This window comes from Ictidomys tridecemlineatus, chromosome 4 (genome assembly GCF_052094955.1).
Source record: "Ictidomys tridecemlineatus isolate mIctTri1 chromosome 4, mIctTri1.hap1, whole genome shotgun sequence".
Taxonomy (NCBI): domain Eukaryota; kingdom Metazoa; phylum Chordata; class Mammalia; order Rodentia; family Sciuridae; genus Ictidomys; species Ictidomys tridecemlineatus.
Window position 1 is genome coordinate 14,197,155 of NC_135480.1, and position 10,481 is coordinate 14,207,635.

The following is a 10,481-nucleotide window of genomic DNA, read 5'->3' on the forward strand; positions in this document are numbered from 1 at the left end:
ATGAGACCTTTTCCAGAGCTTTAATTATGACATAAATCAACACCATGCTATGAGAAATAGTAAAAGGAAATTAGAAAGACAGCGCAGGGCTGCAGGTTAAGAGCTCTGTAGTCCAGGCAGGGTTCAATGCAGAAATGGCCACAGTGTTTAGAATACATTGAATATGTAGAAATTTCTAGGAGGAGGATTCAGTTGATGACAGGAAGGAGCTGTCAAAGAATTGTGTCTTCCAACACTGATGGAAGGAAGCCAGGACATGGAAGGTGGTTTTGTTTGTTTGTTGTTGCTATTTTGGTACCTGGAATTGAACCCAAGAGTGTTTCACCACTGAGTCACATCCACAGTCATTTTATATACTTCATTTAGAAACTGGGTCTCACTGTATTGCTTAGGACCTTACTATGTTGCTAAGACTGGCTTTGAACTTGCAATCTTCCTGCCTCAGCCTCCCAAGCTGCTGGTTTTCAAGTATGAACCACCATGCATGGCCATTGATACTGTCATGGAGTCAACTATATAATAGGGAATGATGGCTATCTTTTATTAAGTTTTTAATACTATGGATGAGGCATTGTGATACACAACTGACGTTATCATCTTGTTTACATTCACAATGCTTTGAAATAAGTATAAATATTAACTTCATTTTTTATTTTAAAATTTAAAAATCCCAAAATTCAGAGCAATTATCTATGGCCTCGAATCATGGATCCTGAAGATGTAATTATTCAAAACAAATCATCTAATTTCAGAGATTTCTTTGCACTGATGTGGTCCCCCTACACAACTGTGGCAAAATGTGTAATATGTAAGTGACATGAGGAATAATCTAATGTATTATTGAATTTGGAAAAGGAAAGGAGATGAATTGAAAGAGACACCTATCTTTAGCTTGGAGAACAGACAGCTAGTCAGATTCCAGATGTTTTAGATATTTCTGACACTAGTCCCCATGTTTGTGACACTGACATGGGTTTATATGAATGATTTCTATTGCAACTAGTAATTCAGGATAGAGATTTTTTTTTTCAAAAACACATTGAATAACAAAAAATATTAAAATTTGGCAGTTGAAACAATAGTTATTTAGTTCTGCTCCCATCCACTTTTCTTCATATTCTCTCACATAATTGGACCCAGCTATGGGCAAGTTAGAAATTGAAGTGCAGTTACTTCTATGGAGGAATTTCATAAAAGTGGACAAAAACTAGTCTTGATCCTTCTTGTTTTCACTTCCAGCCTTGGAAATCACCTTCACGGCTCAGAGTGCAAACACATCACCAGGGTGATGATACATCACCTGTCTGACCCTCCCTTCTGTCCTGTGACCTCAGAGAGCAAGCTGTAGCTCAATGACCTGGGGGAACCACTCGGTGACGATGCAGTTTGTGTTCCTGGCCTACCCCTCCTGCCCAGAGCTGCGAGTCCTGTCCTTCCTGGGGGTCAGCATGGCTTATGCACTTATCATCACCGGGAATGTCCTCATTGTGGCGTCCATCCAGGCTGAAGCCCGCCTCCGTGTGCCCATGTACTATTTCCTGGGCAGCCTCTCGGGGGTAGAAATGTGCTACACTGCTGTGGTGGTGCCCCACATCCTGGCCAACACCCTGCAGTCAGAGAAGACCATCACCCTCCTGGGCTGCGCCACGCAGATGGCCTTCTTCATTGGACTAGGCAGTGCAGACTGCTTCGTCTTGGCTGCCATGGCCTATGACAGATACGTCGCCATTTGTCACCCCTTGCATCATGACTCTGACTGTTTGTGTCCACCTGGTGGTGTCATCTGTGGTCACCGGCTTGTTCCTATCCTTACAACTGGTGGCCTTCATCTTCTCTCTGCCATTCTGCCAGGATCGAGGTATTCAGCACTTCTTTTGTGATGTGCCACCCGTCATGCAACTGGTGTGTACCGACAGCCACTTCCACGAGCTGTCAGTGCTGGTGGCAGCCACGCTGGCCATTGCCGTGCCTTTCTTCCTCATCGCCACCTCCTACGCCTTCATAGTGGCCACTGTGCTCAAGATGCACTCTGCAGCTGGCCGCCACAGGGCCTTCTCCACCTGCTCCTCCCACCTCGCTGTGGTGCTGCTGCAGTATGGCTGCTGTGCCTTCATGTACCTGTGCTCCCGCTCCAGCTACCACCCCCAGCAAGATCAGTTTATCTCACTCGTCTACACACTGGGCACCCCAATGCTCAACCCCCTCATCTACACACTGAGAAACAGCGAGAAGGGGCCATTGGGAAAGTGCTTACCAGGAACTGTGGCTCCCTGAGAGTCTAGGACAGGGGAGGGCACGGCCTATCAGACCAGGGTTCGGTTCCAGTGAGTCAATATGCCTATACGGCTGGATTTCTCTCAGCTGATATTCAAGGAAATTTTTTAAAATTCATATAAATTATATAAAAACTATATAACACAATAACTAAGTGCCAAAGACCTTTAAAATATTTCTACCATTTGACTCAATAATTGCTCTTCTAGTAAAGAAATAAAGCAAATGAACATTACATCATGCAAACTAACAAGTATGAGAGGGTGCAGCTAGAAAGAGACAGCTCATTCCATGAGTTTTACCTTTTTTAAGAAACCCAAGAATGGAATTGTCTCCAGCAGTTATGGATAAGGAAACCAACAGGGACTTCCACACCAGCAATAGCAGGAAGTCATTGTCACTCCTAAACCCCAAAGGCAAACTTAAGTCTCAGTGTTATCAGACACCAGGGAGAGCTGATGCATGGGGAGGGAACCACCAGGAAGAACTGTGACTTTAGAGGGAAAAAATCCACTATGGACAGAACTATGGCCAGGAATGGAGAGAGCAGAGAGAGAAATACCACAACCTCTTTCTGCTCAAAACCTTCTCTCTCCCTTTCCCTGGACTCCTGGGAAAGAACATGGGTGACTCTGGCCACAGGTATCAGCTTATTGGGGCACAGGAAGGGCACAGAAAGACCTTCGTAGTTAGGGATCAACAGAGAACAAGTAGATCAAAATTGCTTATTGTGGTATTCTATGTAAGAATGAAAATATGTTAACAGTTCATTTTCATGATAAAGAAGTGATTAAATGTTACTGTACAAAGGAATATGATTCAGCCTTATATTTGTTTTCAAATAATAGTTTTTAGATATAATTAACATTAAGTGCGTACTGTGTGCCAGAAATATATATACGTATATGTGTGTGTATGTATGTATGTGTGTGTGGGTGTGTATGAAAAGTATGTAACATACATTCTTGAGGGACGTCAATAATGTTATGCCAGCTAATAATATGGTCTTAATTTTCAATAGTATCATGTATTTCTTTCTATTTATGTTATTAGTTACTGGAAAAACTGGTTTAAAATCCACAACTATGATTTTGCATGTATCAGTCTCTCCCTTTGGTTTTGGTCATTTTTCTTTCCTGTGTTTTGAAGCTCTGTTATTAGATATAAATTTGCTCAGCATTGATATATCTCACTGATGAATTAACCATTTTGTCATTAAGAAGTACTCTTTTTTATTGCTGGCTATGATCTGAGAAACAAAATTTACCAAAATTATGTTGTGTACATCTACTAATATGTCACAGTGAATCTCACAATTTTGTATAATCACCGTGCGCCAATAAAAAAGAAAAAGAAAAAAAGCATATAGTTCATCCTTTTCCTTTTTATGATGTACGATGGGAATGTGTAGATGCCATATTCCCATGTGCTCCTCATCCATCACTTCTGCTCATGGCTCTTTTGATTCCTCCTTTCTAATACTTTGAATTTTTAAAGCATTGTTATGTCTGCTATTATCTTTCTAGCTCTATCTATTGTACTATATTGTGTCACATTCTTTTCACAACCTACCATGAGTTATTATAATACCAGTAAAGTAAATATGAAGGAAACTCTCAAAATTATAATACCATTTTCTGCCCTTCCATATTTGTGCAATTATCTTATTTATATTATTATTTTGTTATAAACAGTTAATAGTTTTTAACATGTTTTGAGTAGTTTTCTACATTTTTTAAAATTTAACTGTAAGTTTATTTTTACTTTATATAAAATTCTAGGAATGCCTTTTTTTTTAATCTTTTAAAAAATGTCATTCCATCATCTTCTGGTTCCCATTGTTTCTGTTGAAAAATCACTGATATTCTTGTTTTTCCTTTGTGACTATAAAATATTTTTTGTTCATCTTTGCTTTCCAACCATATTACTATGAAACTAATTAGAGAGGAGGTTCAAGGTATTTAATTACACATCCCAATTAAATACATTCACTTTATTCCAAAATCTTAAAAAAATCATTCCTTTAGAACATCAATCAGGGTCCAATATCTCATCTAAATATCATCAGTCAAGTGTCCCTAATCTCATCATCTAAGCCATATAAATTAAGGCCTAGGTGACACTAGTAATACGAGTTTTCCTGGGACAAAAGTCTTCTCCATCTGCAGACTTGCAAACTATAAAAGAAGATAATACGATGTTGGAGCATGCATAGGATAATGGTTACAGACCTTCCTACTCCACACACACAAAAAAATGATGGATGTAAAAAAAGTTTCTAAAAAAATGCTTTGAGGCAATTTTGATCATCAAACAGGATAAGCTGCATTCATTGTCAAGACCCAAGAATAATCCAGTGTGGATCTTCTCTTCACCACCTGGACCTGAAGTTCTGCCTTCTAGACCCAAGATTTCCTCGAAAGTCCAAGAAATCGCTCTTTAGGTCCCTGGCTCCTTCTCCGGGCTCATCTTTCCTGTTCCATGGAGGGAAGCACGTTCTCATCTCAGTAGTTTTTTCAGCCTCTTCCTAATTTGTAGAATTTGGGGAGTCTGGCAACTCCATTTCATTTCTTTTTTCTCTCTCTCCCTTTCAATACAAGCTGTCATATTTTCTGCTCATATTATTTGCTATTCCAGGGGATCCTCCATATAGATTTCCTGGACAATCCTATCTCTATTGTTAGTATCTTTGGAGGCGGTTTTGGGGATCCATGAGTTAATGCACCTAACGTCTTCAAGGACCCTCTGTGAAAATGAAAAATCTGATCTGTTGATCCTTCCAAAACACTTTTATCAAAAAAGATTGTTCATTTACTGGCAGCAATCAGTAGAGTAGAGGGAAAGGAGTAGGGGGTTAGGAGAGGGGAGATGTGGGGGTCTGAATTAGAACAGGACATAGTCCATATTTTTATAATTATGTCAAGATGGATTCTAATGTACATATCCTGACATGTCTAACTAAAAATATATATATAGTCAAAATAAATAAATAAATAAATAAATATCATTTTTTTTAAAGTTTGTCCAGCCACATCCTCGGCTTTCTCTCCAGCATACATTTTCCTGACAGTATGTCTCCTAATTTCAGCATCTCTCACAATCTTAACAGGCTGAGAATGTCCTTTGGCTCAACTGTTGTTCCCAGAATTTGAAAGATGGCATCCTAAAGTAAACAGGTTAGTTGGGGACCCTGCTGTACCTCATAATGTGGCTCTTTGGCATCCCAGGTTCATGTCAGGGAGTCACATGTTATGGCCTTACTTTGTGCATCTCTGGGCTTGGTTTATTCTCTGTATCTCAGGTTATTCTCCAAGCCAGCTATATTTTCTAGAAGAAATAAAAGTGACTTTCATGCCCTTTTATCTTACTGTATTCTAGTTTCCCATTCAAGTGCATTTTTTAGGCATAGTATAATTATACAATATTAGTGGGAATCATAGTTACATATTCATACACACACACAATAGAACGATATAATTTGGTCAATTTCATTCCCCAGTACCTCTCCTTTCCTTTCCTTTTCTTCTTCCTTCCCTTCTCCTGCTCCTCTTCCTCCAAACTACTGGTCTCTTTTCTGTTTTCACAAGATTCTCTCTCTCTCTCTCTCTCTCTCTCTCACACACACACACACACACACACACACACACACACACATACACCTACACACACACACACTTTTTTTTCCCCCTCTCTATGTCTCTAGCTTCCACATAAGAGAAAACAGGATCCTTTGCTTTCTGAGTTGGGCTTATTTCACTTAGCTTAATGAGTCTCCTTCTCTATATCTGTGTGACAAAAGAAATTCACACCAGGTGCAATGGTGATATCTGTAATCCCAGCAACTCCAGAGGCTGACACGGGCGGATTGCAAGTTCCAGTCTAGCCTCAAAAACTTAGTGAGACGGTCAAGCAACTTAATGAGACCTTGTCTCAAAATAAAACTTTAAAAGGGGAGGGGCCAGGCAACAGGGGATGGGGCTCTGTAGTAAAGTGTCCCTAAGTTAAATCCCCAGTATCAAAAGAGAAAAAGGGAAAAAATTCACATTATTACTCTCTGTGTTCCATTTTTTTTGGAAATCAAATGGAGATGACACTACACCTGTCTGATTAGGTCAATTAAAAATTAAATAATGTCTCTCTTACATTAAACCCTATGAACATACAGCATCATTATTATTGCTGCTATTATGGTATGAATAAGAAAAATAAATGAAGAAACTTGGAAAGAAGATGCTGTGCAGGTTGGGTTATCAAAGTTTCTTCCAGGCCTTTTCTTGGCTTGAGAAAATATGTTCCCTTGGAATTTTCTGCTGAATTCTTCAAATAGATTTTAGTTCCTACACCATGTTAAGTCTTGAGTATTTTAAGTGTAACATAAAAAGGTAAGCTTAACTGAGAGAACTCCTTTCTGTGAGACTTGCCAAAAACGTAAGCCATTTAATATGATTTAAGGTAGGAGAATAGTATTTCAGGTTGAAATATTTTAGCAGAAATGAATAGAATAACATTAAAGGAACTGTGCTTTAGGTTACCCCCAAAACACATGGAAATGATTTATAAAATATGTACATTAAATAAAGTATAATAGCTAAAAATATTTTAAACTATATTAAGAATATATGTTGTTCACAGACATGAAGCAATGAAATCTCATGTCTGTTAGTGGAGACAGAAGCTGAGACAGCGCTGGCAAGTTGGGATGTCCGTGCTAGAGACCTTAAGTGACTCATCTATGAATTGATTGTTGCCAAAAAAAAAAACTATTCCCAAATTCAGTGGTTTAAAACTATAAGTATTATTCTTTCTTGTGGCTCTCTGGTTGGGCTGGACTCAGCTGACTGGGCCTTCTGTTTTCAAAGACACACAGTTGCATTCAGATGGGAATTTGGCCAGGGCTGAAATGTCCAAGATGACTTCACTTACCAGTCTTGGACATTGTTGGGGCTGCTCTCTCCTTTTTTTGCTCCATTTTTTTTTTATTTTGTCATTCAATAATCCAGCACAAACTTCTTTATACGCCACATGGATATGGAGATTGAAACTGGAAGCTATAAACCTCTAAGGCCTATGTTAACAAATCCTAGGCTTCACTTCTGCTTATCTCATTGGTTCAGGCAAGTCACAATGTTCAAGATGAGTGAAAAGCAGATAAACTGTATCCTTGATGGGAGGATGATGTGTATGTACAGAAATAGGAAAAAAAATGTTGGCATTCAAAATTGGAAATAACCAAAGACATTTATGGGGTATAGGAATGAGACTACATGCACTAAATTAAGATCTAGATGGTGCTCAGAATAAAGAATATTTGGATCCATTAACAATATATATTCCCTTAAAAGGCATGGTATTCACATAAACAGTAAGCCAAGCCACAAAGTTGCTTGGGACCTTAAACCAACATATTCCCAGAGTAAACATCATTCCTTACTATAAATTATGTTCTAAACTGTGGACCTCATGAATACGGGTTAGGGCAAGAGTAAAACAACTCAAGTAAGATGATAGCTCAAAAACAAAACAAACAAAAACCCTCCTGAATTATATGAGAAACCAGATAAAAGTCACAAAATATTCATAGAAACCCATTGCCACAAGAGTCTCAATATTTCACAACAAACCAAAGCAAAGAAATGGTAATAATGTGAAAATAAGTTTCAGCAGGTAAAAATAAGATTACAAATTATAATAAATTTGTAAAAACAAAATAGAGGATCAAATAACAACTATATAACAAGAACAGGAGTCTGTGAAATAGTAACTGTAATTGTGAATTAGAAGTAAAACAATATGGAAAAGGACAAATAAAAAAACTGGATATAAAAATTGATCAATTGCATTTTAAAAATTCTTAATAGGTGGCATAAACATTTGACAAAAAAACTTGAAATAAGAATCAGTAAATTAAAACTAAAATTGAGGAGTTACTTAGAATATAGCCAGAGATATATAGGACTCTGTATATATAAGATAATTTAAGAGACCAGTAGAACTCATTAAATATTCAAATAAACACTTAATGCAAGGGATTTGCACCTCTAAACACACACATTGTTTCAAATAAGATAAATACAATGGTAAAATAAACAAAGCCCCAGATGCAGAAAATAAAAGAGATAGCAATTAATAACAAAACATAGCTGCTACCATATGATATGAAGAAACACACGACAAGATAAGAAGAATAAAATAAGAGTGATAGGAGTGTTATTTTATAAAGTCACAAGAAAGCCTTCTTGAAGGAGGCAACATTAAATAAAGACTTGAAGATTGTGCAAAAGCAAGGCATGTGGAGATCTGTCAGAAGAGCATCTCAGGCAGAGCCAGAAGCAAGTGCAGATTCCTGAAGATGAAAGTGTCCTTGTGTTCAATTGTGGAGGAGGAGAAGAAAGATGATGGTATAGTGACAGATCATGCTGATGATGCTCCATCTATGTACGATGTCTCAAACTGCATTCTACTGTCATATATAACTAACTAGAACAAAAATTTTTAAAAAGGTTATTCTGATGGTATGATGTGGTGACATGATGGTAGTCATGGCAACTAATGATGATAATGTTGATGATGCTTATGATGGTGGTGATGATGGTGGTGGCCATAGCTAACACCTATTGATAGCTAACATGGTTTGAATCCTTTTTATCCTTTTCAAGTTTTGAAGAGGATACCATGATTATCCCCAACTTACAAGTAAGAGAACTAATGCACAAAGAAGTTAGAGAATTGCCTAAGGTAACCAAACTAGTAAGAGATATAGTCCAGGATCAAACCCAGCAATTGGTACCCAAGTCCATGCACTGAATCATTCACACTGTTCTGTATTGCTCGTCACAGGACAGCAAGGAAGTGTGTTACTTTAGGCACTAAGTGAACGGTAGAGCACAGAAGGTGGAATGCAGGAGAGGATGTTAGAAGTTACCTAAAGTCAAGGTCATGGTGGGAATTATAGGACATAATAAGGACTTGGATTTCCTTCTTAGCAAGTTGCAAAGCCACTGAAGAGATTAGAGCAGAGTAGCAGTACTATCAGACTTGCATTTTTAATAAATGGTTCTCTGTGCAAAGAATATTAGTTTGGAGAAAGGGAGATTCGGGGTTCTTTTAGGCATCTAGCATAGCAATCTAGGTAAATAATTATATTTGGGGTATATTTTAAAGGTAAAGCCAGTAGAATTTTATATGGACTGCATGTGGAATGGAAGTCCAAGAGAGGTGCCAAAGAAGACTCCAAAAAATTTAGCCTAAGTTAAGGGAAATAATGAGACGTAATTTACTAAAATGGGAAAGTCTGCAAGAAAATCAAATGTAGTGGAGAAAATATATTTTGGAGATATTGAATTTGAAATATCTTCCTGGATATCTAGATCAGGAGTTCAGAAATACTGTGACAACAAATATACATTTAGAAAATATAAGTATGGATGGTATTTAAACCTTCCTCTCATGTAGTTAGTAAAATTGTACTGTATTTGGGACTCCTCTTAAATAAGCAGGTTTTAGGTGCTCTTGCCACAAAAAGAAGGAGATAAATATGTGAGATGATACATTAACTGGATGCACTAGAGTAGCAATTTTATTTTTTTTATTTTTTTTATTTTTATTATTGGTTGTTCAAAACATTACATAGTTCTTGACACATCATATTTCATACATTTGATTCAAGTGGGTTATTATAGTAGCAATTTTAATATCCATGACATATATATATGTATATGTATATGTATATATATCATATATATAGATATCAACCATGTTTTTGTTTTCTTTCCTCGGTTCCATTCTCTCTCTCTCCCCAAGGCTGGATTCTCATTTTCCTCCTGATAACCAAATATTGATGCGCCCCAGGGTTCTTTGATCCTTTTCTTCTGTCTTTACTGACAACTCAAAGTGACCCCATTTGGTGCCATGGCTTTGAAAATATTGAAGAAAATCAAAAGTGCCTGGCATAGACGAATTGGTGGAAAAATATCAGCCCTTAGATTAGTCATTATCCTTTTCCAAATTTCCGATCACAGCAGGTTTCGGGTGACTTCAGTTCATATCAAGTCATATTTGCAATACCCTGGAACATGTTTGATTATACATTTGAATTTATTATGAATAATTTTACTAGACTCAAGAAACTCAGAATCCAGATAAAAAGAAAACAAGTCTGAATGTAGCTTCTATATGCACACACAGTTGTGTGTGTCCTAGAACCAGCA

The 10,481-nt window shown here is 37.5% G+C and overlaps 1 pseudogene; it reads left to right on the plus strand.

The window, feature by feature from the left end:
* Positions 1–1,352: 1,352 nt before the first annotated feature.
* Positions 1,353–2,282, plus strand: LOC101973834 (olfactory receptor 10W1-like; annotated as a pseudogene).
* The last annotated feature ends 8,199 nt before the right edge of the window (positions 2,283–10,481 follow it).